This window comes from Mustela lutreola, chromosome 10 (assembly GCF_030435805.1).
Source record: "Mustela lutreola isolate mMusLut2 chromosome 10, mMusLut2.pri, whole genome shotgun sequence".
Taxonomy (NCBI): domain Eukaryota; kingdom Metazoa; phylum Chordata; class Mammalia; order Carnivora; family Mustelidae; genus Mustela; species Mustela lutreola.
The window spans coordinates 9719119-9746077 of record NC_081299.1 but is presented as its reverse complement, the minus strand read 5'-3'; the positions used below and the strand labels follow the sequence as shown (position 1 = coordinate 9746077).

Here is a 26959-nt window from a genome sequence, read left to right as displayed (position 1 = left end):
AGGCAGAGCCGGTGCTCCTAATCCCTACCTTTCGCTGTCCCCACTCTGCAGACCTCTAGCTGCCCCATCCCCCTCCCACCACTCTTCTTGGGCTCACCCAGCCGCCCCTCTGGTCCCCCACAGCCTCCCACGGCCATTCTCACCGCTTCCTCGGGGACACAGCCAAAGGGCTCCCACTGATGTATTCCCGCCAGTTGCGGCACACAGAGCAAGCCTCGAAGTCTAGTGACGGACGGAGCCTGGAGCGTCACCTGGTAAGCCCCTCTACTTTCCCAGGTGAAGAAATGGGCCAGTAAGGTTACCCAGCTCCCCGAAGATGCTGCGGCAGTTTGAGAGCATTGGCTCTGAAGCGCGTCGGCCTGGGTCTCAGTGCTGTCTGCCCCTCCGGCTGTATAAGCTTGGATGAGTTCCTGGACCCCTCCTTGTTCCCATCTGTAAATGGGGAGAATAACAGAAACTCCTACACAGAGTTATCCGTGAATTAAATGAGACAGTCTGCATAAAGCACATGACGCCGTATCTGTCACGTGATAATTACATACCCAGCTTTAACCGTTACAATGATTATTCCACAGTTTATAACTCCAGCCTTTAACTTGCTGATGTTGACTGGTTGCTATGTTTATAACTGAAGGTCATCATTAGCTCCGCATTGCATAAATCTGCCAAGATGGTCTGGATGGTTTTCTTCGCTGAAGCCTGAGGCCCATTAACTCAAAAGCCAGCAGGTGCTAAGCTCAGATTTTGACACATCCACTTGTGTTAAATATAGTCGGAATAGGGAGATTTTTAGCTATTTAAAGCCTGTCTGCTTTGCATGCCCCACAAGACTGTACCCAATATCTGCTAGCCATAGATAAGACAAGCCCCAGAGCAAAGAGGTCCAAGCCCACTGCTGCTCTCTGACCCACACAACCCCTGTGGTGCTGCGAGGTGACATCACCTAGATGCAGAAGTCCCCTGGAGCATCCCCCTCTCCCCTGGCAGTTCCCTTGCCCCCCTCTCCTGCTCTTCAGGAAGGTCACCTGCTGTGAGGGACTTCCTGGCCCCCCAAACCGGTCAAACCTCATCCAATAAAGCCTGGGTATGCTACTGCCACTTAGCGGTCACATCTTTTTCCTCGCTGAGCCCCTCCCCTCATCCTTCAAACCCCCTACATTTCATTTCGTGATCCCAGTTACAAATGGTCTAGTGTTTCGTACATGATGAAAACTTAATAAACGCAAGTTGACTGATTGGAGGGAATGAGGAAAGAACAGCAACAGGGAACACTAGCCTCCCCCTCGTATCTGCGTGTGGACCTAATCTTCAAGGCAGGACCTAATCCTCAAGGTCATCCTGTGTTTTTCGGCTTGTGTTATAGGTATGTTATATGTGTCTGGTTAGCATCTATTTCCATTGTGTTCCCATGAAAGAAACTGTCTCTCCTTTTCCTGGAAGCAAAATCCCCACTCGTAGTTCACATAGGGCAGGTCCTCTTCTGAGGTCCTAGGGGGAGGCACACAGCCCAGACCTGGTGGATCCAAGCTTATCATTTCCCTGGCAACAGTGGTTGGCTCAGGAGAAGGCATGTGACCTAAACGTGGCCAATCAGATTTAATCCCAGGACCATCTGAAAGATTTATTAAGAAAGAGAGTTTCTTGGGCGCCTGGGTGGCTCAGTGGGTTAGGCCGCTGCCTTCAGCTCAGGTCATGATCTCAGGGTCCTGGGATCGAGGCCCGCATCGGGCTCTCTGCTCAGCAGGGAGCCTGCTTCCTCCTCTCTCTCTGCCTGCCTCTCTGCCTGCTTGTGATTTCTCTCTGTCAAATAAATAAATAAAATCTTTAAAAAAAAAAAAAAAAAAAAAAAAAAGAAAGAGAGTTTCTTTTTCCGTGGTGATTGCTACACTGTTACAAGTACCATACCAAGCAGCTGGTGGCCTTTGGAGCTATCATCTGAGGATCCCTCCCCCCACACTCACCCACGCACCTGAGAATAAAATCACCTGAGCAAAGAGACAATGATCACTGACAAATAGGGAAAGAGATTCCCGCCCGTATGATTAGAGCATAGAGCATCGGGAGTCAGCCACCGACTCCTCCTTTCCGTGGGTCAGCAACTTCCCTTCTTTTCATTAGCCCCTCTGGGTTGAGTTTCTGTCATTTGCAATCAAGAAGTCCTGATTACTATAAAGAAGCCTGTACTTTTCTTATTGCGGTAGTTATTTTTGTGATTATTTCTTTAATGTCAGCCTTCCTCTGTGGCAGATTAAAATGATCTTAAATTTTGTGTTACTCCTCTCATTGAGAGGTGGGGTATAAATCCCCTCCCGTGGGTCTGGCTGGCTTTAATGACACGGTCCAGCATTAGGAAGGGGCAGAAGTGACATTCCGGGATTTCTAAGGCTAGGTCATAAGAGGTCTTGTAGCTCCTGCCTATGATTTTGGAGCACGTGCTCTGGGAGAAGCTATCTGCCGTGTGAGAAGTCTGCCCACCGGGACACGAGAATATGTGAAGGAAGCCCACACCCATGGAGACTACCTGGAGAAAGAAAGAGAGGCCTGACCAGCCTGAGCTCTTCCAAGCAGCTAGCCAGACCGGGCTCCGGATCTCTGAATAAAGAAGCCACCTTGAATATTCCAGTCCTAGAAGAGGCAACAAAGAGAAGAACCAAGGAATCTAGCCATCCACCATAACTGATGCTTTAGACTCATAGCCCTGGCCATCTCTGCCATTCTGGTCACCCAAGCTATGGCCCCCACCACCCTGGAGCAGGGCTGAACCACTCCTCTACACCATACCCCGATTCCTGGCCCACACAACTGTGAGCACGGTAAGGCACTGACAGGCCATTCAGTGTGGGGATGGTTCATTATGCAACAATAGATAACCATAAGACCTTCACGAAGCATAGGTTCCCAGAGGCCAGCAACAGTGTCCACTCAATTCATCACTAGACACCCAGCATCTAGCACATAGTAGTGCTTGAACAAAGAAATATTTATCCAAAAAATTTAAAAAAAAAGAAGTGAAAGGAAAAGCAACCTCACCACATTCCTTCTGTCCTCTCTGCCACCCCAACATAAAACTCTAGAATCAGACATTAGGTATACTCTGCTCCACTTGGCATATAAAAATCTCAACCAGATAATACTGTTCTTAAGATGTACAATGCATTATGGAATGAAGAGCCATATATATGCTTTCTTACTCTACCTGAGGTTAAGAAATTTGAGTCATAAAACCAGTTTACTTGGTCGGTGGCTCGGAATGTGAAACTATGTTAAATTTATTGCACGTTATTCTGGTCTACAAACTGGAAGAAACACATATTTCTATAGCAGGCTTATTTATATAAAGTGCTCATTTGAATTTCACCGTACATTAATGAGTATTTATTTAGGTTTCAGATAAGGATGGCACATTCACGGGCTGGTGGAAGAAAAAAAATACAAGTTTCCACATTTTGTGTCATTAGCAAAAATAGAAGGTACACATAAAATTTCTTAATGTTTTCAGAAGAGGAATAACAACTTACCATACTGTGCCTCTATTTTTATGGATGAGATGAAGTACCGAACATGAAATAATAATAATATGACCCTAAACACTCATTTTATGCAGACGAGCCCAGATGTCACTGAGACGGGCCATTGTACATTTTTATAGAAAAAAAATATACCAAATGAATCACATCATGGGGCACAGCCTCGCCACCAGAAGCTCCATGGATTTTATGATCTTGTCATTTATATGGCCCATAGATAGGAACTAATGATCAAATTTATCCCTACATGTTAAACAACCTTTGCTTTTCGTGTGTCTCAAATTCTATGATATATTTTGCATTAAAATGCTCACACGTTTCCAGCTCTTGCTTTAATATGGTCTCATTAAATAAATGAAGCCTAAATAATTCAGGTATTTTTTCCCCCGTTGTTATAATAAAACTCATTCTGCAAGTCAAAAGTTGATGCTGGAGGTGAGGATGTGGGATTGAAACCCTCGTATGTCGCCGCTGGGAATGTAAAATGGTACAGCTGCTGTGGAAAACAGGCTGGCGGTTTCTCTATAAGTTAAACTCGGAAAGCTAAAGAATCTCAGTAAGCTACAGAATTCCCGGGGCGCCTGGGTGGCTCAGTGGGGTAAGCGTCGGCCTTCGGCTCAGGTCGTGTTCCCAGGGTCCTGGGATTGAGCCCCGTGTCGGGCTCCCCGCTCAGTGGGGAGTCTGCTTCTCATTCTCATGCTCCCTCTGTTCTCTCTCGTAAATAAAAAAATAAAATCTTAAATTAAAAAAAAAGGGGGGGGTTTCCACGTGAACCAGCAACTCTACTCTTAGATAACCAGCCACAAGAACTGAAAACCGGCGTCCAAGCAAACACTTGCCCATAAACGTTCGTAGCAGCTGAAGGGGAAAATGACCCACATGCCCATCAGCCGAGGAGCGGATACACAAAACATGGCACCCGTGCACACAATGGAATGTTACTCATCCATAAAAAGGAATGAAGTTCATGCTCACACAGGCTACACGTGTCATACACACTATAACACGGATGAACCTTAACACCCAGACTCAGTGAATGAAGCCACAAAAAGCTACTCCTTGAATGATGACGTTTATATGAAATGCCTACAACAGGCAAATCTGGAGACGAGAAAGCCAGTTAGCAGCTGCCAGGGACTCGGGGGATGGAGGCAGGAGTGACAGGGTTTTCTTTCGTGGCGATGAAAATATTCTGGCCCTCGGTCATGGTGAGGGTTACGTAACATTGGGAACGCATTCCACTGAACTATGCCTTCACAACGGTAACTCTTAGGTTAGGTACATTTTAGCGTAATTTTTTTAAAAAGTTGGACACCCAACTTGAGATCACAGACCTAAAAATAAATAAATAAATAAAACAAGACCTGATACTGGAACACGGAAGGACAACAGTGTCGACCCCACACCTGGAGTCTGTCTAACAGAGAAACACAGACAGGATCCCCCGTTGGTTACCTCGGCACCGCCAGAAAAGTCATCTATTATGTAACTGGTCAGGTTCAAAAGGAAGCGACAAAATAAGACTTTGGGACCAAGGATTCTCCGTGACGATAATGAATCTACAGCCACGTTCCTTATATGGCCCATCTGTAAGAGGCCCGGGCTTACATTGTGGGTGCTGGGAAATGCACGTGGATTTAGATGCACTGGGGTGTCACAGAAGTAGTGACAACACAGGCCATGGCGAGGGTGGTGACAATGTGTACGGTGATGTGGAAGAACCCTGGCAAGGAGGTGACAGAATCAGGCTCTGATGGAGCCCACAGGGTTGAGAGCTGATGGGACTCCAGGTCAGTGGGGGGTGCTGGGGCGCGTCCCAGAGGGGAGGTGTGCTTCCGGCCACACCTTGGAAGATAAACATGACTCCAACCCATGGCCAGGGAGAAGCTCAGGGGAGGTTCAGCCTGCTTCCCGTGGAAGGGGCATGTCTTTTCAGAGGTGTGGGCTGTGGTGTCTGCTACCCTGAGTTCCATCGGCCTCTATCTGTTACTAGCTGTGCACACCTGGGGAGGTGACCTCACTTCTCTGGGCATCTCTGGTCTCACTGGGCACAAGGAGATGAAGCCACGTCTGCTTCAGAGTAAGGCTGCCAAAAGTCATGAATGCAAACACGGTCTTAGAACCATGCCTGGCCTAGGGTTAGTGCTCAGGGAGCGTACTCAGCGACCATCACCCCAAGTGGTGCGCGGCCACTGCCGAATTCCCCGGAGCCTGGAGCCGACATTGCCCTCACGCGCCCCTCGGAGCCTGTCCTGCTGCAGAGGGCAGCTGTCAGGGCTCACTTCTCCTCGCTGGGAATCTACCCCCGCCCGCTCCCACAGCCCTGCATTTGCCCGTCCACCAGGACACCCTTTCCATTCCTCTCCCAGACGACTGTCCAGTGTCGCGAGCAGAGGCTGAGAGCTCCAGCATGGAAGCACTGCTTGGCGGGACAGCCACAGTCTGGTGTGCAGTCCGGAAGGGGCAAAGGCGGCTAGAGGGGCAGGGAGAGAAAAGCGGGAGAATAAAACGGTCAGGACCCACGTCCATCGGGGACCAAGCGGCCTCCTGCCCTCAGCCCTGCACGACAAGTCCCAGCTTCCGCTGCTTTCCGTACCAAGAGCACCTACTTAACACAAGTCCCACATCTGAAGCTCCTTGTATACCACTCACACCCATTGGCTTTTATTTCCCAAGGCTTCCCAACCACGCAGGAGCTAGGATATTTCCCTAGGTTGACGTTTCCCATGCCTTGCTCCAAGGAAGGCAGCCGGAAGATGCCCCCCGACCCATCACGGTGGTTCACAGAGCCCCTCCTGAAGGCCAAGCACTGTGCCCAGTGCTTCTGCATGTATCATGTTTCATCCCACATAACCCACACTTCTGTACTGGCTCCATCCTTCTATTAGGGAAATTGAGGCCCCGTAGTTTTAGCAACTTGGCCACGGCCACAAAACCACATCCTGTGAAAGGCTCCACGGCCCTGTGGTTTTCCCCACTGAGCTCAACAGACACATCTAACTGGGTCACGATCTATCGCTACCCGAAGTCTAAGAAGCGTGGCCCTAGGATCCCAAGAGTTTCGTATTGGAGCAACACAGTCCTGTGGCCTGTAACGGACACCCTCCACATGCACCACGGCAGTGAGAAACGCCTGCCAATCCTACCCATTTCCTTCGGCATCAGCACAAAAGGCGACCTCCCCTGGACCGTGGCCCAGAGCACTCTCAGGCAAGCAAAGGGCAGACAAGTATCAATTTGCACAAAGATAATAGGTGCTTTCACAGACGAGCCTCCGTCCCAGGGCCCCAGAACTCCACCTGGAGCAAAAGAACTCTCCATCACACACAGCCAGCTGGGATCTGTCCCCGCATTGTTCAAGAAGCACTTCCCTTCCCTTTATGCGCAGTAACCAAGGCCACTCCACTTCCCCTAATAGAAGCTACGAGGGAATAAATCACAATAAAGTCGCTCTGTGAGAAATGGATTATGACAAAATCATGTAGCCAGAAGGCTTGCCTGGGCACGACGCTCGGATTTTCATTTGAATGTCATTGTCCAGGTAAAGACAGCAGCGACTGAATGGCCTCTGGCTCGAGGAGGAAGCAGCGGAGCCCATGACGCGTCACCCTCGTGGGGACGGAAGATTGAATACCCTAACTGTGGTCCTAACTGTGGTCCTTCCGGAACGTGCTCGCCCTCGGCGGGAGGCCAACTTCACTCCCGAAACCAGTGACTTCCCTGAAAAGGAGCCGAGAGGCCGTCCTCATTGGATGGCTCGGTACAGTTCAGAGCTGACAGGCATCTGAAGGCAGGTTTTGTGGTTCATGGATTTGGCTGCCGGATTCCTTCCATGCTCTAATTCCAGCCCAGATCCGCACCCCAAGACCTTGCGTTCCCCACCTGGCTCTCTTTCCCTCCCTTATTTTACTACGGTCCATTCTCCAAGTGTTTCTGATTCCTCCCTTGTATCTAGAGCAACAGCTTAGCCCCACTTTTCAGATCAGACTACTGGTCCCCCGTACTGGGAGGCACATGGCTTGCGCTCTCTCCCAGGACCCTTTTAGGGGTTGGGAGGACTGACGGAGGCTGATCATTCTTTCTAGGATAAAATAAACAGGGATGAAATGTCGAATAGAGTGTAACATTCATGTGTAATTTTAAGACAAAACACAAATCTCAAAGAAGTTTCCAGTCCTGTCCTTCGGTTGGGGGCAGGGGCCGACTCTTTTGTTCTCCATTAGCCGCATTTTGATGGTAGAGCCTGAGAATCTGGGAGGTTGTAACTTTGCATCATGGCCCGTCATCACCATGCCCCACACCATAGAGTGGGCTCTGATACCTTCCATGTTTCATGCAGAATCTGCAACTTTCCTTCACATGTTGCTATGTCCATACAATACCCTTCTTTAAGGTCTAAATGATAGAAACTGAAAAAGCAAGAATGTTCCCAAGTATGTAAAACTGGAAATACATCAAACATAAGTGAATAAAGCCAAAGTATCTGCTTTCATTCATAGATAACATGCCCTTAGCATGTCAACTGTGCCTAAGTGAGTATGACCAACATGCTGGGGAAGACTCAGAAAGTTTAACTCTGTTGCAATTCAAAGGTGGTATGAACTGATTCACCAGACACTCTACGGTAATAACTTTTCTCACTCACAGTAACACTTCTAACAGCACTTAGCTCCGGTTGTAAGTAAAGCCACGAGAGTCCTCCTTCCCTGTACACCTGCTGTGGTCCAGGAGCCACGCTTACTTTGTGTTTTGTTAAAATTCTTACAAAAACCCAATGAGGGTCCGATGACCTGTAGTTTGCAGATGAGGAACCTGAGGACAGAGATGTGACTTGCCCAAGGTCACAAAGGCAACCAAGGGGGCACTGGCGTTCAGATCCAGTTTTGCCCAATTTCCAAGGCCCTGGACCAGCATGTGAACTGTCAGTCAGAAGACCTGGCTTCAAATTATGAAGCGAGGTGTACCTGATTCACTGTTTCACTTTGGGGTGCTAAGTATCACCTTCCTGGCCTTACCCACAGCCCAGCCTGATGGCAGCTCTTGGAATCACCGTGAGAGCATCTGCTAGAAGGGGTTGGGCAGCCTAACATGAGACAGCGGTCACCGTCCATGAAGACCTCAGGCCACAGCACCTGACTCTACTCTCAGCAGCACCAACTCTGCCCGCCCACATGCAGAGCGCTGCCACCACCTTCCCCTATGCTGAGCCATGAACAAGGCGGTCAAACCTAAGATTCCGGGCAGCTCCTGGAAGGAAGACAAGAGAGACCACTCTGAGTCCGAGGGTGTGAGGGACTGTTCTGTTCTTTTCAGAAATAATCCCAGGAGAAAGCACCCTGGGCAGCTTCCTTTGCTTTGGGAGGTAACACAACTTCAACAGCTGACATGAAGGGGCTGCTGACATTTTATTGTGCAAGGCCAGATGCAGCATTGTGGAGCTCGAGGATACAATCCGCATGCAAACGCAGCTGAGAAAGTTCCAGAGACCTGGGCAGCCATGGGCCAGAGGCTTCCTGCCAATAGTCTGTGCCAAGGCAAAGAGAGAGGACCTGGAGAAGCAAACCGCATGTTAAATAGGTCCTTGTGATTCTGCTTTTAATGGGGGGACATGGCGCTGCGGTGGGCACAGGGTGGGCGCTGGGCTGAGCACTGGGGTAGGGGCTGGGATGGGGGCTGGGGTGGGCACTGGGACAGGGGCTGGGGTAGGATGGAATTAATTAGAAACTGGCTTTCCAGGGGGAAGGACCCCCTTCCCGTGCTGTATCTGACCTAAGCCCAGCACGACAACGCGGGTGGGGAATCTGTCAAGAAACATGAGCCCCGCAGTGTCCCAGAGTGATGGAATGTTTTAAAACTGAAAGACACATTCCAAGGCTGTCAGGAATGTACAAAACTTGCCATGTAAACATGACACATAATTCCTGGTCCTCGCTGTTCAGGGACAAATTTAAAAATGGCAACAATATCATCAAGACAAAATTATAACAAGGAAAAACTATGATCCTTTTGCCACAATTTGACATAGACTCACACTTCACCTGAATCATCTCACAGGAAGACCAACACCGGGGGAAAGGAATCTGCAGTTTTCCCTCTCAATATTTCATTTCAGCCAGAGTCACTTCCAAAAACTCAAAACAAGTGTCCTCCTAAGTGAAACAGTCCCAATACTGAGTCTCCCTCCTTTGTTTAAAGGGGGAATCCTGGACCCCTGGAAGGCAGAGTCAGGCAGAGGAAAATCTGCTTCTGTCTACATCCATCTGATGGCACAAATGTCCCTCGCGTGCTTTGACACACGTCTTATTCCCATAAATCATTTTACTTTAAAGGAACAGCCTCAGTAAGAGCCAAACAGAGGTCAACCCAGCAATGATCCAACAAATCAACAAATATTTATTCTTGCTGCAGGGCACAGAGCCCTGGGCCACGTTTCAGGGACCGCAAGAACCAATTTCACCTGTAAGAACTGTCAAGTCTCTCTATGGGTCACGCTGAATGCATAGGTTAGGGCTAGGTCTGAGATTGGGGTGGCAGGATTCAAAACAATTTCGTAACCATTCTGAAGAAAAAGGAAACAGCAGTCTGTGGGGCTACCCCTACCCCAAATAGAAGGTGTCCCACACGGACCCACTGTCTCCTCTGATGTTAATTCTCGGCTAGTAACAAAGCTTTATCAAAGGAAATCTTTTTAATTACCACTTAGGCTATTTAATTACTTTTGGTCTATTAATATGTTCAATGCATTTCATTTTACTATATCCTCACCTGTATTCTAAAATACAGCCGGAAATCACTTCATTTCTCAAATAAATTCTGCTTTTAGCAAAGGGTAGCCCACAGATTTATGAAAGGGATGAAGCAACCAGTTCGTCTGGAGTCATATTTTTTCCCCAGATAAATCTGTTCTGTCTGAAGGACTCTACATTTAGTTATTCAGTCAACAAACAGAATGGCACTGTGGTTAGAAGTCAGGCTCTGGAGTTTCAAATCATGCCTCTCCCACTGACTAACTACAGGCCTTGGGCAAGTTAGCAAGAGTCTCTGAGCCTCAATTTCCTCATCTGTGGACTGGAGATTATAATATTCCCTCCTTCAAAGTCGCTGCAAGTAATAAACAGATCACTGTCCACAAAGAGCTTAAAATAGGGCCCAGCCAGCAGCAGATACTGTGTGAACTTAGTTGTGTTTTTATCATGACCGGTACTTCTGCTACGATGAGAGCAATGATAATACCTACAGTTGTTGATGTTTTTGAAACTCCGAATCAGATAACAATGAATACAATAAAGACATCTGCCCTCTAGGAGTTACAATGTAACAAGTGACAGACAGTGACTAATTCCAAGTACAAGGAGTTCTGTGACAATGGGTAAAGCAGACGTGTCCAGGTCTACAAATACAGACATGAACATCCTACCTACCATTATGGTTCGCTCATGCATCTGCTCCCTTCCACAGTGCCCCAAAATCCAAAATGAGCAAGAAGCTCACTTGATTTTTATTGCTTTTGAAAATATTTCTTAAATAAGCCCATTTCAGACTTCCAGTGAGAGGCCGAGCGAGGGACCCATGATTTTGCATCCTTGCTCTCCCAACACCCAGTTAAAAGGACAGTAAATGTACTCTTTAAAAAAACACGTGAACAAATCCATATGATGAAGGAAAAAGAGAAAAAGTTATAAAAAGAAAATTTTAGAAGCTTGAAGCAGATGTACCAGCGGACCCCAAAAAAAATCCGAAGCCAAAGCCAGGGGAGGAAGAGGTCAGATGCCGCCAGGTTGAGAACGTCAGACACTGCGGGAGTTACAGAGAAGTCGGGGCTGAGAACAGGGCGGCTAAGCCCAGGTCTACATCCCTTCCTATGTCTTCACAGCGAGGAGACTGCCCCTCACCCACTCAGGCTGAACACTGGAGACTCATTCTGTGAAAAGGAGAACACAGTGAGCCTCTGGGTAGGGAGACACAAGGCAGGTGAAGGCGGGGATGATTCACTGAAAATTAAGGGAAGTTGGTTGATTTAGTCAATGCTGAGATCCCCAGCTGCTTCCCTAACCCAGCTCTACGGACGATAAGCATGGCAAGGAAGAGGAAGGTCCCATCGGACACCTGTTTGGTGTTTATTTTGTGGCGAGAACTGTTCTAAGTCCTTTATGTACATCAACTCATTTAATCCTTACAACAATGCTACTGTTAGAGGGAGGCAGATTCTACTAACATCCCCCCCCTTCACATCTGAGGACACTGAGACTCAGAGAGGTTTGATTACTTTACCAAGATCACACAATGAGTAAGTGGTCAAATCCGGGTTTCAGTGCAGGCCAAGAACAGGCAGGATGATTATGCCCAAGGTACGAACACTGACAGTCCTTCTGGGGAACAAACCAGCCCAAGAGATAAGAGCTGGAGATACTAACACAGATTCTCTGATGAAACAGCTCAGCCAGGTTACCTTACGACGAGGCCCACAGTCAACAGGCCACCCCTACGTGCTCAGGACCTCTGAGGACCTGCTCCATCGAGCTCTGAAAAAAGAGCAGGCAGCAAAGGACCACCAGACTAGGAGGAAAGCCTTCAAAGAGAAAGGAAGAAAGAAAATCATACAGAAGGGGAAAAGAAAGGAGGGAGGGGGAGAAAGAGATAAAAAGAGAGAGAGAGAAGAAAGACAAAGGGAGGGAGGAAGAAAGAAGGAAGGGAAGTGGAGGAAACAGATTATGCAGCGAGACGGAGACTTCATCAACTCCCCACTAATATCCGCAGACGGCATATGATCATGAAATCTCAGACATCAGAAGCAGAGAGATGATCCTACAAGGCATCAAAGAGGGAAAAAAAAAGGGAGAAGAGCAAACAACACTTCTTGTATTATCTATTGCCTCCCAACAAATTAATCCTAACCTTCGCAGGATAAGCCAGGAAACGTTTACTAGCTGACATGCTTTCTGAGGGTCAGAAATGCAGGAGCGACTCAGTTGGGTGGTCCAGGCTTGGGGTCTCTCATGAAGTTGCAGTCAGACTATAGGTTGGGATTGATGAACTATCTAGTGAGTTTGAAATTATTAAGAAGAATTTAAACAAGGGGAAGAGTTTGGAGATTAATTATTGTTAGAATCAAAGAAAATGAAACAAGAAAAAAATGAAATTATTCACTGTAAGGTACGATATAAAAAGAAGTTTAAGAGAGTGGTAGGAATCATAATATACTACCTGACTGCCATTCGCTTGTACTTACACGGCCATTATAGACAGTGAGCATTAAACTAATCAAAACTACATATGGATGTGCAGATGAGGAGGGGGAGGGGGATTAGGGAAGAATGTAATGCTCATTTCCCTTAGTTGTCATCAATAGATAATTAAAAATGAAAAAACAAAGAAGCATTACAGACATGTTATTTAGGCATCCAAAGATAAAAATTAAAAATGATAATAAAAAAAAAACAGTTAACAAGAGTTGAGAGTGATTGCATCTGGATCCATAGTTCATCTCAACTCTTCAGTGTTTCTAGGAAGTGATTGCTAATGTATGGGTTCCAGGAAACTGAAATTGCACCGTTACTACTATACGATGGCACCGAAAGGTGAATGCGACAGCCAGACTCTAAGACAACTCCTGATGGTTCTTGCGTCCCTGGTCGTCCCAGCCGTGGGTAGTCCGCTTTCACACCGCATGAGGCTCATCTGTAGAACCAGCAGGGGATGGCAGAAATGACTGGCATGTCACTTCCGAAGCTAGATCCAAAAAAAGGCATTGCGTGTTCTCTCTCAGATCACTTACTCCGAGGGACATCAGCCGCCTTGTCAGGAGAATACACAAGCAAGCCGCATGGCCAAGAACTGAGGTTCCCTGCCAATAGCCAGCTAAACTGACCAGCCATGTGAGTGTGGCAACTTGGAAACAGATCCTCCTGCCACAGTCTAGGCCTTGGGTGCCTGCACCCAGCTGACTCCTGAGGGCAACCTCCCGAGCAACTTAGGCCAGCATCACAGCTAAGCCACTCCTGATTCCCCAAATCACATAACCTGTTACACACTAACAGTTTAGAATTGTTCTTAAGCCACTCAACTTTGGGGTAATTGGTTAAGCGGCCACGGATGACAGATACAAATTTTCGTACCTAGGCACCAACAACGAAACGCTCAAAATATGGGTGTGGCTTTCAAAGCACCCAGTGGGCAGGAGCTGAAAGAACTTCGGAAAATATTAATGAAACCCTGACGTGCCTCAAAGAGACTGTTAGCAGAGTCCCGTGAGCCTTCAGGGAGGCAGTGTTGGCAAGGGCATAAAGGGAACAGAAAAATGCTATCGGAAAGTGGAGGAATGAGATCCTTGCTATGTAATGGCAGTTGCCTGTGGTGTAATGGCCCTGCTGCCTGCAGTGATGTAGAAAGGAGAAAATGTATCTAATGAGCTGGATGATCTAGCAAAGGAGATTCGCAGCCAGAGTGTTGGAGGTGTTGTTTGATTTCTTCTTGCTTCTAATCATAAAAAGCAAGAAAAGAGAGATAAGCTAAAGAAGGATCATTTAAAAAAAAAACAAAAAAACAGGACTTATTGGTCTTGGAAACTCCATTCTCTCTAGCTTCTTGCAAACAGGGCTGAAAATTAAGAAATGGTTCCTAGGCAAAGAGCAAGTTCTCTTGGGAAAACATGGTACACACATAAAGCCAAGGGTGTGGCTATAAAATCCTTTGTTCAGATCTTAGAAATATCTAAGGTGATGCCTCAAAAAACCATTCAGTCAAACAGGTCTCCTAAGCAGGTTAAGGCTGTCCCTCGGCAGTGTTAGCTAAAAACCCAAATCAGAGAAGGGTTTATCTCAAAGACATTTGCCATGTGGCTTTGCCTAATGGAATAAACTCCAGTGACCTTCACAGTAGACTCACAACATTTTTAAGAGAATAGTATTGGCAGATACACTATCAGCTTGGACTGTAAGGGAAAGAGACAGTGCAAAAGAGGAAAGAAAGTCTATGAATCCTGAGTTCTACCACAAAATGCAGACTGAGAAAACTGTGAAGATGGACACAAGAGCTATCTTTCATGTAAAAGGAACAATGACTCAGAGGGTAGAGCCAAGATCTTGGATGGCAGAACCAAAAGCCAAGTCTGGTTAAGAAACTATCAATCTGTGCCTGCTAGGTTTTAGAATTGTTATGGCCCATTGGCTCCTGCGTGCTTCACATTTCCTCCTTTATGAATGGGAGCATCTACAGCAATCGTTCTGCACTTGTCCTGCCACTGTCCACGCATGAGGAAGATGCCCTGCCTCTTTAGTTCACAGGTCTTCAGATTCAGAAGAATGTTATTAACAAAACTGCACTTAAGGAATTATACCTGCACCCAATTTGACTGACAAGATTCCAGACTTGGCGCTGATGTTAATGAGATGATATTTGGGGGAACATCTTTGGAAGAAGGGAGTATATTTTGCATATTGTTCATTAGGGGCAGAAGGTAGAGACTAAGAGCCAGCCTCTAAAATAGGATCCTGGTATTCACATCCTTATGTGGTCTTATCCCACACTGAAGAGGGTTGACCTGTGTGACCAACAGGGTATTGCAGAAATGTTGGAGTTTGACTTCCCGACTAGGTCATAAATTCACTATGGCTTCCATCTTGTTTTCTCTCTCTGATCACTCACTCTGTAGGAAGTCAGCTGCCCTGTTATGAGATCAAAGTAACCCTTGAAAGGCCCATGTGGTAAAGAACCAAGGCCTCCTATCAAAAGCTAGCACAAACCTGACTGGCACATGAATGTGCCATCTTGGAAGGAGCTCCAGTCAAGCATCCAATGACTCCAGTCAAACCACCCAATACTGGAGAGGCAGTAATCCAGAACCACCAGGTAAATTGCTCCAGAATTCCTATCCCACACACACTGTGAGATAATAAAATTTGCTGTTTGGGTGTAATTCTTCATACAGCAGTAGATAACTAAGATGGTGAAGATGCGAATGCTATTGTAGTTGACAACTTTGATTTTGCTCCATTAACTTGACAAGACCCCATCCTCTACACAACTGTACTTTTAAAAACTAATGTGTAAGAAGCAGTTGATTCTGCCAATGTTATCTTGATTTCCTTCCAGAGTAAAGAAGGAAGGTTTTGCCCGCCAGGGAAATGGCTTCACTAGTCATGTGCCTGAAGGACAAGTCATAATACAACCACCAAGATTCCACCAAGCCACAAAGATAAGTCCTCTTATCAGTGAGAAATTATTTCCACCGATAGAACTGGGGAAAGAGGTAGCCTTTTATTTGTCATCAAATACAATCTTCCCCAAAGAACTCATACCAAAAAAAAAAAAAAAAAAAGCATGCACCTTCAAGAAATGGTAGCGATCGAATAATCACCCATCCACCGGGAATAATTTAGGCATAAATCCTCCATAGGAATGGAAGGATAAAATAAATATGAGCCCCTGAACAAGCTCACAAATTCACTTACTTTCAACTTACCAAGAGCTGTAAGGCAAAAAACCTTATTAATTGGCTTAAAACAAAGACATAGACAAAAGCAGGAAACAAATCAAAATTCTCCTTCTTCAGGATTTTATTATAATTTCACTTTGTTCTCTTTCCACAACTGACCATGGAAGGTTTGTCCCATATCAAGAATTCCTTCTTGCCACCCAAAAAGACAGCTCACCGTTAGAGAGCTCATCAACAGAGACACTGGGGCAGTCAGTGTGGTGGGAATGGATTAGAGGTGTGATGAGGTACTCAGCTTTCAGCCCTCACACTGGCTGAAGGCCCAGGTGATCAACACAGCTTCCCTTGTCTATCTGTCCTAATATACTACAAAGGTAGAATTACTTTCTCTGTGTGCCAAGAGTTGGGGACAGAAATCACTGTTGACTTGCTCACTAGACTGGAAGCTCCCTGATGAGAAGACTCATGTTTTGTTCTCTCCATATGCAGAATGCCTAGCACAAAAGCTCCAGACTCAATAAGTGGTAGTTCAATTAATTATTTAACTCGCTATGAAGACTGGTATGGGAAGGTATAGCCAGTTCCTGACAGGCAGACGTGAAGATACCAAACTGATCATTTTCAGTTTCCAGGGCATGACATTATCGCTTACTTTTGGATAAAGAACTCTAACAGGGAAAAAAGCTAAGAGATGACCTTTCTAGAGCACTAAATCATGTAGCTGTATCCTGAAAAAAATTAACGCATGGTTCACAACTACTAGCTTGGTGTCTTTTTGAGACTCTTGGTGAGCCCATCAAAATGATTTTACCTTGATCTCCCACACTGCTTTCTTTGTATTTTTTCCTTTATAATAGGAGATAGAAATAATAAATGAAGATGAAATTCTGTGATGCCATTGTAAATGATGTTATAGATGACTGTATGTCATGGGGAAGTATTTCAAAACAGTATGAACCATGTGACCTCAATATATAGTTACAATGGAGACCACCTGTACATGGTTTTGTAATAGAAGTATATACATGGATATAATTGAGTCTCTCTCTTGCTCTCTCATCCTATCTATCTAAAAGTTAAGGGTTTGTCTTTACCTGATGCTATTACCTGTGTCTCATTTTCTTCTGATCTGTATCTTTTTTTTTTTTAACTTTTCCACATTGAATTGTTTTGCTATACAATAAGATTACAACTATTTAGGGATTGTATTAAAAATGAAAATGCAACCAATGTCAATAATTAATAGAAAGAATATAAGCATGTCAACATTTGAAGGGATCTCCTTAGCAATCTCCAAGTGAGGTCAAAGCCTATTGTCGAATTTCAGTGGTTTGAGAATCAGCAATGGCAATGTGGAATTATCTCTCTCCAGGCACGGATTCCAATAATAAGTTAGTGCTGGCCTAGTACTTGATACCGTCTTTCACAGGCTCTATTGTATTAACACACAAACGAACATAGAAGATATAGGAACTTTTTCTCAGGTGATAATTCAGAGGAAAATGCAAAAGCACAGATTGAAAGTATAGATTTCAGTAGCACAATGGAGTTGGAAGTGCAGAGGGTATATGGTTCTCTGTTGTAGGCCAAGTGAAAGAGCGTAGGTTTGGTTCACACAGAGACAACTCATTGTTTCTGGAAAACTTCTACCATGGAGGAGTATTGAATTGTCCCTGAGATACTAAGCTGAGAAGTAAAGATTTCAGATTGTATGAAGTTGCACAAGTTATTTGGCATCAACGTTACGCTGAGCCACCCACTGTAGTTAATACGATGCAAATCATTAAGAGAAGGGTAGAGCTGCAATGGTCAACAGAGCTTATTGTGTAACCTTTGGAAAATCCTTCATCTCTGTGATTTTCCTTAGCTGAAAGTGGAGATAATAATGCTTATAGGGAACATGATGTCTGTAAGCCAACACAATGCATGTGGAAGTGCTTTGAGAAACTATACAGTGCTGTAAAAATATAAATATGGTGTTGCCAATGTTATGACTACTACTGCTGTTGGTATCATCAGTTCCTGGATTCACAGAGAAATAGTTAACCCAGGAGTTTTTAGGATATAATATTTCAATCATTAGAGAAGTGTGTTTTCCTCTTTGGGGCCTTTGAGTTGCTTCAAAGGCACATCACACAAAAATGTGCATATTTTAAAACAATATATTTCCATCCCATGCTATATTCTAGTCCTTCAATGAGGCTTTTAAAAAAAATCATAGTATTTAAAGAGGATAGCCTAATATTTATTTATCTTCCTGCCCTGTTCATTAAAATGATGGCAGGGAAATCCACAGTCGTGAATAAAGATGATCAGAAAATTAGAGACTCCAATAAATTCCTGCACAGTAGAAGTTGAATAATATAGTGGTGACTGAGGAAGGATGCCCAAGGAAGGGTAGCACCGAGAAGACCCAAGTCAGGATGGTTAGGAAAGGTAGACGGAACTGAGTGAATGTAGGCGCCCTTAGCCTTGTGGAACTCTGGACAGATGTGGGACGGGGCAATATCATGTCCAACAGAATGAGGGCAAACCTGCAATAAGGAGATTAGCCCAATGGCTGTGTGTGGAAGCGTTGACTCCCACCTCTACCCCCAACTACAGAATACCCTGCAGTTAGGCCTTATCCAAGCAAACAAAAAATAAAAGCCCAAACAAAATCCAATCTAGCAACCAAGTGGGACACTCCTTTGTCAGAAGAATGAAATGAACTCTCTGAAGAGAATAAGAGAATCTTATGTGGATATTGGAAGCCTAGAGCAAAATTATAGAAATTCTGACATTTGAGGGACTCTGGTATAATGATCGACCCCACCTGTTCACCATAAGGCAAAGCCTTTCCCCGACATAGTTCCCCACCTACTTTTTCATCTCCTCATTCTTAAGCATGAACAGACCACCAAGAGTTTCCTGATACTGAGAGACAGTCCAAAACATGCAAGAAACAAAACAAAACAACATGGCCCTAGGGGGAACAAATAGTTTAGGAATAAACGATAACATATCAGCAAAACAGAGATTCCAGATTCTATTTCATTCATAAAACAAGAAAGGGGTACTGAGCCAATGGGACAATCAGAGAATAAGAAAAACTCTTGAAAATTAAAATTGTTATTGCCAAGAAAAAATTAATATAAGTCTAAATGTTAATGAAGGTATCTTCCAGCAAATAAAACAAAAACACAAGGGAAAGATGAAAAAAGTATATAAGCAGTAGAAAAAATATGCCAGAACTCATAGAGGAAGAGAACAGGTATGATGGGAAAAGCAGAGAGAAAGAAAATCATCAATGAATTTAATACAAGCTTACATCACAGAATGAAAAGCCATAAAGTCTGCCATTTAAAGAGACCATTAAATAAATGGCAAAAATATTAATAATAGCTAAGGGCTATTGAGAGCCTACTATATACCAGGCACCACTTCCAAAAGTTTCACATGTAGTGACTTATTAAATTTTCCCAATAAATATCAGATTTAGCTACCATTGTCATCTCCATTTTAAATCTAAGAGAATGGTGACATTAACTGGTTAAGACACTTGAACAAGCCAGTAAATGGGACAACTGGAATTTAAACTCAGGCAGGCGTGATCCACAATCTGCATTCCCAAATGTTATTCTATACCTCCTAAAACACCCTCACTTAGACAAATCATTCTGAAATTTAAGAAGACTGAAGATCATGAAAATTACCTAAAATCTTCCAGAAGAAAAAAAATTCAAGGTTACAAAAGAAAAGAGAATGAATATAAGATGGGTATTAAATCCCTCTCAGCATCCTATAATGTCAGAAGACCACAGAGCAATAATTTCTAAGTTGTGAAAAACAAAATTTCAACCTAGAATTTCAGTCCCAAATTAGCAAACCACACTGAGGACAAAATGAAGATGTTTTTGAACCTGCAAGAGTTTAGAAAACATCTCTTTCTTTAAAAGTTATTTATGGATTTTTCTAGTAAATGAAGAGTAAATTTAGAAAGAAAAATACATGGAATTCAGGAAATAATGACTATACCCCAGAGAGTACTAAAGGGTCAGGATCATTCAGGTAACCCAGAAAGAACAGAGCAGGAGAACAGGACAAAGAGGTTTTCAGGAGAAAGATACCCATAAATAAAGGAGAATTAAGGAATCTGATACTTTGAGAAGAACAAAAAGAGCTTAGGATAAGATAAAGTCAGAAAATTTTAAAAAGACAATAATTCCAAAGGGGAGAGGTATATACTAAGCAGAGTTAATTTCTGATTATAAAGGAAAGTTATTGGTGTAAACTGAAAAAATAAGTAAAAATGTAAAGTAAAAGTAAGGTCAAGAGAACATTGTAAAGCAGAAGTTAGGACAGTTCAAGTTGTGAAGGGAAGAGTAGGGGTAATAACCTTATCTTACAAGAGATATGGTTTGGAATTGATTTTTAAAAAGCAATAAAATTATGATTGAAAGTATCCAACAGAGAAACTAAAAAGGACATTAATATTATGTTCATATGTGTAGACTCTCGGGAAAAGGTACATCTCAGGTACCTTTCCCATATGAAGTTCCAGAAGCGGTCCACTAAAGTGAGATGAAGACATGCTCTCCAGAAAATATGGAATCAAACGGAGAGCAAAAGACCAAAGAAATTCCTAGTGTGACAATGAATGGAAACCCCAGGTCAACAGCTAAGGAACGAACCTAGATAACCACCAGTCCAGGTTGACCAGGAGAATGAAGGAGCCCTACAGCCAAGAAGAAATTGAAAATGAGAGCTTACCTGATGTGCTTGAACAAATTTGGAGATGGTTTACAATTAAAGATGAGAGTTTGGGAATGAATGGTTAATAGGCATGTAGACAATAGATGGCAAAATAAAAGGCAATTACAAACTCCAGAAAAAATAAATATGTGCAAGACGAGATGTCTACTCATGACTTGGTTGTTAGTAAAATGTATAGCCTCATATTAACAGAAATCCTCAGTAGTCATTTCATGAAAATTCTGATATTATCACACTGGAGGAATTAAGAGAGGATAGCCCATGTATGTGCAGGGGTACAAAGAATGCAATAACTAAATGCTCACCTTTCACAGGAGGAGATAAAAAAATCAATATGTAAAACCAAAGAATGACAAAACCACAGGCTATGTATTCCGTTAGAAAAATGGAGGTACATAACTGAAAAATAGCTCAAAATTGAAAGGGTTTTCTAGGGAAGCAGTATTATAAAGGGGAGGAGGCATTAGTGGAAGATGGTATTTTTCACCTCAAGTTTAAGAGAACTGTCTAATTTCTTAAGACCACGTGTGTGTATAAAACCAAAATTTAGATTAAAAATTCCAAAATCAGTAACTATCACAGCTCAGGCAACAATGTTATTTTCACCGAGATATTTCAAATTAGGAACCATCATTCCAAGAAATGTTCCATGGCTCTGGCAGCAGGGGACTGTCATACCACAGTGGGCGCCAAGCCTTGGAATCCGTGCTGGCCTCATTAGGTGATGTCCCTTCTCACTGTTCCCTCTCTGAGATAATTACTGTCAACTGTGGCTCACACTGACCTCAATTAGACATGTCTTTCCTTTCGGGGACATAACTGCATGGTGGCAGTTTAGCCAGAAAACTAGCAAGCACTTGAGAAGAAATGTGGGCCCATCTAACGGAGGGCGAGAAAACACAGCCCAGGGTGGCCTCTTCTAAAAGCTTCATTAGAGAGGCAACGCCTACAATTCAGTACCCTGAGAAAATGTACTTTGCGTGGTTGTCGAATTGAGGTGCTACAGGGTGTAGGAGGGATTTTATTGTTTTAAATGAGTACAAGGCTGTCCTCCAGCTCCAGCACGTCCAACAGCCTCATGTGATAGTGTCCATGAAAATGCACTGAGACAAATATCATTTAATGAGCTCCTCGACTCCCGAAAGAGCTAACAGCAAATGTGGGCTTTCAAGCTGAAGTGCTTCCTTCACTCATACGCCTTGGCAGGGATGCTAGAAAAACACAAATCTGGCACCTCCCCCCACGTCCTGTGAGTAGCAGCCCCCGCCCCCACCACAGCAGGTAAAAGCGCGTGTGCTATACATCTTGCAAAAGGCATTACGGGCCCTTAGAAAGAAAACACTTGCCCGGTTGTGTGTGATAATGGGGACATATTTCCCAAAGTCACTGCTAAGAAGCCCTCCATCCATTTACATTCACGGTTAGGGACAACCCGGTAGCTAGAGCAAAGACACTTTTAGACTGTGTATTTTATTGGAATTTTAAATGCTTCTAACTGTGAATATATGGGGCCATTGAAAATGGAGGTTTTAAAAGATTTCCAGCAGACACAGCTAGACCTCTCAGTTGAAGGCCACGTTTTCTTGAATTCCTTGTGATGGGGACATACTGGGGTCTTGGGCTGATCCTGTAAATCTGCCTCCGTCCAATTTTAAGGCATCTCAAAAACAAAAACCAAAAAACCACACGCAGAAAAAGTGGCAGAGGAGGGGAAAGACCGTGTGAAAGTGGAAAAGAGGAGAAGAGGAAAAAAAAAAATCTCGCTTCTAGAGTAGTTAAATACACTTACGTGGACTTCTCATCAGAAGTTTAACCTTTTTATCAAGAAGAGAACAAAAATTGAGGCCAAAAAAAAAAAAAATCCCCATTCCTCACAAGCACTAACTCTTAACATTTTCACTCACATCCTCAAATTTAACAGCATGCAACAATTTCCCACAATTTCAGTAGTAATGGCCGCGACATCGAAACGTGCAGCGACAACAAACAAAAACACACCATTATCCATGCGTAGGTGTAACCTTGCAACACAAAGATTTTTCCCTAGGACTTTTTAAAAAATTGCCTTCAGTTGTTTATGCCACCAAAATGCACTTCTTTTTCTTCCTATTTTCACCGTTTGTCCTCAACCTGAAACTACTAATAGTGCAGAGAGGCATTCGACCCCACTGGGTCCCAAGTGATTGCCACCAAATTGGCTTCCAGGCTGTTTCCTCTCTAACATCGATTTTCTGCAGCGTAAGGAATGACTGATGGGAGGAATCTGTTCCACTATCATCACCCCCTTTTAAGAGCACAGGCCTCACCAAGGACAGCAAAGGGAACCGTGGGTGCTTTGGGTAAATGAAACTTTCTTATGTCTTGTCCCATCAGCAAGCGACTTTCAGCTCCCTAAGAATCTCTGTGGGTCTGAGTCTGGGAGACAGTCGTTGCCAACAAGTGGGCATGGGAGACCAGGTGACCATCTACATGTCTCACAGGCAGTGAAGCCGGAGCCCACGGCCCCGTGAGAGCCAGTGGCCGGGTGCACCTGACCGTGTAAATAGCTCACGTGACCGTGAGCGGCAGGCCTGTTGTCATTCTCTCTAAGCTGAGATTTTTAGTTTTTCAACAGTAATCACTTCAACAGCATCGTGGAGAAGATCCAAACATTTCTGTGCAATTTCCAGCTTTTCCAACTCCTTTTCTGGGAATTTTATGGAGAAGTTTAGAAGTACGATCTAGAAACAGCTTGGCAAGAGAATGGCGCCCGAGGTGGGGAGCTATTTGGCAGCACGCAGATTCTTGGCACTGTTCCTCCAGGGCCATAGGGACCATCCTAGCAGGACTTGGGCATCTGCCCAGAAATGCTGGGCGCTGCCTCGTTCATATGCCACTCATTCTTGGCAGGCGAGATCCTGAAGGCGTCAGTCTGCAAGGATCCTTTCTCCTCCGCTGCCTGCCAGGGATTAGACAGGACGCCTTTCTTCCCGGAGAAGGATGGCATCTTCCCAGCCAATCTCCCATCGCCTGGGCAGGTACGGGCTTGGCTGTCTGTCCTGAAAAGTCATTAGGACGTGGGGCACTGAGTTAACCTTCAAAAGAAGTCCGAAACTTCTGCAGAGGATTTGCACTAAGTGCAAGAACCCTAGGCAGAGTTTAAAAAGCTGCTGTATAAACAACGGAAATCTGTTAAAACTTCAAAAGAAGAATTGGGTTATTTTTCTTTTTAAAGTCAACAAGGGGAGGAAAGAAAATACCAGAGAGTTAAAAAGGGAGGAGGGGTCCCTCTGCACTTACACTAGAGCCCTCAATTTACCTCATATTACCAGGAGGGAATGAAGAGCATACAAACATCTCTTGGGGGATTAACATTTACGTGTTCTCTTATTAATAATAACTAATAGGTGGGAGATCATATGATAGTTGTCTTTCTCTGCTTGACTTATTTCGCTAAGCATGATACGCTCTAGTTCCATCCATGTTATGAGGAAGTGGTGATGCAACATGGGGGCTTAAGTGGGTAAGAGAAGAATCAATGAAACAAGATGGGATTGGGAGGGAGACAAACCATAAGTGACTCTTTTTTTTTTTTAAGATTTTATTTATTTATCAGAGAGAGAAGGGGGGGAGAGAGCGAGCACAGGCAGACAGAATGGCAGGCAGAGGCAGAGGGAGAAGCAGGCTCCCTGCTAAGCAAGGAGCCCGATGTGGGACTCGATCCCAGGACGCTGGGATCATGACCTGAGCCAAAGGCAGCTGCTTAACCAACTGAGCCACCCAGGCATCCCACCATAAGTGACTCTTAATCTCACAAAACAAACTGAAGGTTGCTGGGGGGAAGGGGGTGGCGAGCAGGGGGGTGGGGTTATGGACATTGGGGAGGGTATGTGCTATGGTGAGTGCTGTGAAGTGTGTAAACCTGGCGATTCACCCCTGGGGATAAAAATATATGTTTATAAAAAATAAAAAATTAAAAAAATAATAATAACTAATATGTGCATCCATAAAGAATGTTATTTTATTATGTATGTGCCCGTCCCTAGGCTGGATGTCGTCAACTTATAATTTGTCGTCAACTTATAATGTACCTTGGATACATTACCGAACTTGATGCTCGTCCCACCGCAGTTTCACAAACAGAGAAACTGAGGGTCAGAGACATTCGTTTGACCAAAAGTGCACTTTTTAATTGATGGGGCCAACATTCAAACTCAGCCCTATTTAATTATAAAGTCCCTCCCTAACCTGAAATTGCCTCTTTTGTGAAAAGAAGGGTTTTCCAACTTCTTCCGGGTTTGGTCCTTCAGCCAGTCCCGTTTAGAAAACCCGCATGGATGTCTATGACACCCTTGACACGGCGTGTCAAGAAGGAAGCGAGACCATCCTGCCCTCTACCGAACACACACACACACACACACACACACACACACACACCATGTTATTTCACACTTTATTAGCAGCCTACTTGGCCATAAAGATTTTTAGAGGAAATTACACCTAATCCGTTCGTTCATCCCATGGTTAAAGAAAACTGAAGCCCAATGCATGGCTGGATGCCAGGTGGGAGTCCGGAATCTCTCTTCCCCAGACAGCGCGCTTCCCTCTGCAGCCCCGTCCCCATGCCCCGGCTGGGCCCTAGCTAGGAGGCAAATGTAACTTGGTCGTGGCCACTGCTCTCTTCTCCAGAAGCTAACTGTCCGGAGGAGAGAAGACACAAGTGTGTCCCTAACTGAACTACCAGAGTGCACCAAGTACAACGAGAGGGAGACCGTAATGGCACTGCCATGTCAGAGGAAGGAAAGGCCACCTCCAGCTTCGCCCCCAGCGGAGTATGTGGCAAAGAGGTGATGTCTGATCTAGACGTGGAAGAGCCAGTAGGATCTGAATGTGAGGTGACGGGAGGGACACTAGTGTGGAGGCTGAAGACCTCGATTTCAGGCACACCAACCCTAACAGATGAAAACACTTAAAATCCATTGGGTTTTGCCAGAAGGGTGACGTACCAGCCCTTACCATAGCTGTCTCTGTCAAATGACCCAAAGCTGGGTGGCTTAACAAACATTTATTTGCCACCATTCTAGAGCACGGGACATCCAAGAAGAAGGGGTCGGCCAATCTCGAGTCTGCTGAGGGCCCCCCTCCTAGCCATAAGGAGACCACCACTCCCTCACTGTACCCTCACATGGAGGAGAGCGGGGCTCTCCCGTGTCTTCTTATAAAGGCCCTGATTCCCTTCATGACAACTCCACCCTCGTGACAATCTCTTCCCAAAGGCCCCGCCCCCCAATGCCCCCAATGCCGTCACCCTGGGGGTTTGGATTTCAACATGTGATATGGGAGGGCCAACCAGCATTCAGTCCGTAATAATAGTAAATAGCTTGGTTTTCACATCAGCTTGCTCTCTCCGGGCTTCTAGGACCTGCTCTCCATGGGCAGCCCGTGTGGGGAGTGACAGGAGGGCCTGTGGCGCCCCCACACAGCTGGGCTCCTGTGTGCCTGATGGGTGGTCATGGCAGCCACAGGCACAGGGACTCTGACTCCACGGACGTGTGCCGGCCACGCATCTTCAAACCCATCAAATCAGGCACAGTCTGTCCGTTTCTCAGACGGACACACACACACACACACACACACACACACACACGGGGAGAGTCATGCCCAGCCTGGAACTTAGTGGCATTTGTGAGCTTAAGAAACATAGAGCTTGGCTCCTTCCTTCCTCTAGTGAAGGTAAAGGTCCTGGAGAAGAAAGAGCATGAAAGCATCCTTTCAAAACCTGAAAAAGGATTCAGTTTGTCCTGGGTGGAGAGGCTGTGAGGGGGAAGCTACTGAGAAATGAGTTCAGGCTCTGTGATGAACATGGTCGCCCTGCCTGGATTTGCTCTCCTCCATCCCCAGCGGACATCTTGCTCGGATGTGCGCCACAGGAAACACCTCACGGGAGCTCCAGGAGACACGATGGTCTCGGGGAATCCCCTTTCCTTTTCTAGTAACTGACTTTGGATACAGGCACGAGACACACATGCGCTCAGTGAGACATCAGGGCGATGTTGCTCTCGCAGGAGGGATAACTCCAGGGCATTTTTTTCCATCTGCTAACAGTGAGCCACAGAAAGAGCCCATCTTTTGTCATGTCTGTGTGACTCCCAGACCTGCTCAAGCCATGTGGCTACGGATCTAAGGAAAGCAAAGATCAAAGGGCAAAGAAAGGGGAGGAACCAGGGTCCTTGATGGTATCACGGAACTTCAGAACTAAGCATTC

The 26959-nt window shown here is 45.1% G+C and overlaps 1 protein-coding gene across 4 annotated transcripts in view; it reads right to left on the bottom strand.

The window, feature by feature from the left end:
* The window catches only part of KAZN (kazrin, periplakin interacting protein), a 1030689-nt gene that overhangs the window by 797615 nt on the left and 206115 nt on the right, over positions 1 to 26959 (bottom strand). The gene's annotated exons all lie outside the window — the stretch shown is intronic.